A 4370-nucleotide genomic window follows, 5' to 3' on the forward strand; every position below is an offset into this window, starting at 1 on the left:
ATAATTTGTATATATGTATGATGATTTGTAAATAAATACACTAGGGAAACCATTTCCACGGTCAATAAATAGCTATTACCGATCTGCTATAGGCAGTAGCAGTGATTACGTCATCTATCCCACGTGTCGAAGCTATACAATCGCCATAGGAGAGTTGTTTACGTGTAGATGATGTCGCAATCCTACGTGTTAGGGGTATATGTCTTCGTCTGGTCGCATTTTTGTTCCTTCTAGTCCAAGCAGGCTCGAATGAGTATCATTACGCGTAGATTGCGTCCATAGGGGACGAATTAGACGCTGATTTCAAGTATAATTTGTATATATGTATGATGATTTGTAAATAAATACACTAGGGAAACCATTTCCACGGTCAATAAATAGCTATTACCGATCTGCTATAGGCAGTAGCAGTGATTACGTCATCTATCCCTCGTGTCGAAGCTATACAATCGCCATAGGAGAGTTGTTTACGTGTAGATGATGTCCCAATCCTACGTGTTAGGGTTATATGCCTTCGTCTGGTCGCATTTTTGTTCCTTCTAGTCCAAGCAGGCTCGAATGAGCATCATTACGCGTAGATTGCGTTCATAGGGGACGAATTAGACGCTGATTTCGGGGATAATTTGTATATATGTGTGATGGTTTGTAAATAAATACACTAGGGAAACCATTTCCACGGTCAATAAATAGCTATTACCGATCTGCTATAGGCAGTAGCAGTGATTACGTCATCTATCCCACGTGTCGAAGCTATACAATCGCCATAGGAGAGTTGTTTACGTGTAGATGATGTCCCAATCCTACGTGTTAGGGGTATATGTCTTCGTCTGGTCGCATTTTTGTTCCTTCTAGTCCAAGCAGGCTCGAATGAGTATCATTACGCGTAGATTGCGTCCATAGGGGACGAATTAGACGCTGATTTCAAGTATAATTTGTATATATGTATGATGATTTGTAAATAAATACACTAGGGAAACCATTTCCACGGTCAATAAATAGCTATTACCGATCTGCTATAGGCAGTAGCAGTGATTACGTCATCTATCCCACGTGTCGAAGCTATACAATCGCCATAGGAGAGTTGTTTACGTGTAGATGATGTCGCAATCCTACGTGTTAGGGGTATATGTCTTCGTCTGTTCGCATTTTTGTTCCTTCTAGTCCAAGCAGGCTCGAATGAGCATCATTACGCGTAGATTGCGTTCATACGGGACGAATTAGACGCTGATTCCGGGCATAATTTGTATATATGTGTGATGATTTGTAAATAAATACACTAGGGAAACCATTTCCACGGTCAATAAATAGCTATTACCGATCTGCTATAAGCAGTAGCAGTGATTACGTCATCTATCCCACGTGTTGAAGCTATACAATCGCCATAGGAGAGTTGTTTACGTGTAGATGATGTCGCAATCCTACGTGTTAGGGGTATATGTCTTCGTCTGTTCGCATTTTTGTTCCTTCTAGTCCAAGCAGGCTCGAATGAGCATCATTACGCGTAGATTGCGTTCATAGGGGACGAATTAGACGCTGATTTCGGGGATAATTTGTATATATGTATGATGATTTGTAAATAAATACACTAGGGAAACCATTTCCACGGTCAATAAATAGCTATTACCGATCTGCTATAAGCAGTAGCAGTGATTACGTCATCTATCCCTCGTGTCGAAGCTATACAATCGCCATAGGAGAGTTGTTTACGTGTAGATGATGTCGCAATCCTACGTGTTAGGGTTATATGCCTTCGTCTGGTCGCATTTTTGTTCCTTCTAGTCCAAGCAGGCTCGAATGAGCATCATTACGCGTAGATTGCGTTCATAGGGGACGAATTAGACGCTGATTTCGGGGATAATTTGTATATATGTATGATGATTTGTAAATAAATACACTAGGGAAACCATTTCCACGGTCAATAAATAGCTATTACCGATCTGCTATAGGCAGTAGCAGTGATTACGTCATCTATCCCACGTGTCGAAGCTATACAATCGCCATAGGAGAGTTCTTTACGTGTAGATGATGTCGCAATCCTACGTGTTAGGGGTATATGTCTTCGTCTGGTCGCATTTTTGTTCCTTCTAGTCCAAGCAGCCTCGAATGAGTATCATTACGCGTAGATTGCGTCCATAGGGGACGAATTAGACGCTGATTTCAAGTATAATTTGTATATATGTATGATGATTTGTAAATAAATACACTAGGGAAACCATTTCCACGGTCAATAAATAGCTATTACCGATCTGCTATAGGCAGTAGCAGTGATTACGTCATCTATCCCTCGTGTCGAAGCTATACAATCGCCATAGGAGAGTTGTTTACGTGTAGATGATGTCCCAATCCTACGTGTTAGGGTTATATGCCTTCGTCTGGTCGCATTTTTGTTCCTTCTAGTCCAAGCAGGCTCGAATGAGCATCATTACGCGTAGATTGCGTTCATAGGGGACGAATTAGACGCTGATTTCGGGGATAATTTGCATATATGTGTGATGCCATCATGTTTGTAAATAAGTACACTAGGGAAACCATTTCCACGGTCAATAAATAGCTATTACCGATCTGCTATAGGCAGTAGCAGTGATTACGTCATCTATCCCACGTGTCGAAGCTATACAATTGCCATAGGAGAGTTGTTTACGTGTAGATAATGTCGCAATCCTACGTGTTAGGGGTATATGTCTTCTTTTTGTCGCATTTTTGTTCCTTCTAGTCCAAGCAGGCTCGAATGAGTATCATTACGCGTAGATTGCGTCCATAGGGGACGAATTAGACGCTGATTTCAAGTATAATTTGTATATATGTATGATGATTTGTAAATAAATACACTAGGGAAACCATTTCCACGGTCAATAAATAGCTATTACCGATCTGCTATAGGCAGTAGCAGTGATTACGTCATCTATCCCTCGTGTCGAAGCTATACAATCGCCATAGGAGAGTTGTTTACGTGTAGATAATGTCGCAATCCTACGTGTTAGGGGTATATGTCTTCGTCTGTTCGCATTTTTGTTCCTTCTAGTCCAAGCAGGCTCGAATGAGCATCATTACGCGTAGATTGCGTTCATACGGGACGAATTAGACGCTGATTCCGGGCATAATTTGTATATATGTGTGATGATTTGTAAATAAATACACTAGGGAAACCATTTCCACGGTCAATAAATAGCTATTACCGATCTGCTATAGGCAGTAGCAGTGATTACGTCATCTATCCCTCGTGTCGAAGCTATACAATCGCCATAGGAGAGTTGTTTACGTGTAGATGATGTCGGAATCCTACGTGTTAGGGGTATATGTCTTCGTCTGTTCGCATTTTTGTTCCTTCTAGTCCAAGCAGGCTCGAATGAGCATCATTACGCGTAGATTGCGTTCATAGGGGACGAATTAGACGCTGATTTCGGGGATAATTTGTATATATGTGTGATGCCATCATGTTTGCAAATAAGTACACTAGGGAAACCATTTCCACGGTCAATAAATAGCTATTACCGATCTGCTATAGGCAGTAGCAGTGATTACGTCATCTATCCCACGTGTCGAAGCTATACAATCCCCATAGGAGAGTTGTTTACGTGTAGATGATGTCGCAATCCTACGTGTTAGGGGTATATGTCTTCGTCTGGTCGCATTTTTGTTCCTTCTAGTCCAAACAGGCTCGAATGAGTATCATTACGCGTAGATTGCGTCCATAGGGGACGAATTAGACGCTGATTTCAAGTATAATTTGTATATATGTATTATGATTTGTAAATAAATACACTAGGGAAACCATTTCCACGGTCAATAAATAGCTATTACCGATCTGCTATAGGCAGTAGCAGTGATTACGTCATCTATCCCTCGTGTCGAAGCTATACAATCGCCATAGGAGAGTTGTTTACGTGTAGATGATGCCGCAATCCTACGTGTTAGGGGTATATGTCTTCGTCTGGTCGCATTTTTGTTCCTTCTAGTCCAAGCAGACTCGAATGAGTATCATTACGCGTAGATTGCGTTCATAGGGGACGATTTAGACGCTGATTTCGGGGATAATTTGTATATATGTGTGATGATTTATAAATAAATACACTAGGGAAACCATTTCCACGGTCAATAAATAGCTATTACCGATCTGCTATAAGCAGTAGCAGTGGTTACGTCATCTATCCCACGTGTCGAAGCTATACAATCGCCATAGGAGAGTTGTTTACGTGTAGATGATGTCGCAATCCTACGTGTTAGGGGTATATGTCTTCGTCTGTTCGGATTTTTGTTCCTTCTAGTCCAAGCAGGCTCGAATGAGCATCATTACGCGTAGAATGGGACCATAGGGGACGAATTAGACGCTGATTTCGGGGATAATTTGTATATATGTATGATGATTTGTA

The sequence above is a fragment of the Apostichopus japonicus genome, chromosome 22 (assembly GCF_037975245.1).
Source record: "Apostichopus japonicus isolate 1M-3 chromosome 22, ASM3797524v1, whole genome shotgun sequence".
NCBI lineage: Eukaryota > Metazoa > Echinodermata > Holothuroidea > Aspidochirotida > Stichopodidae > Apostichopus > Apostichopus japonicus.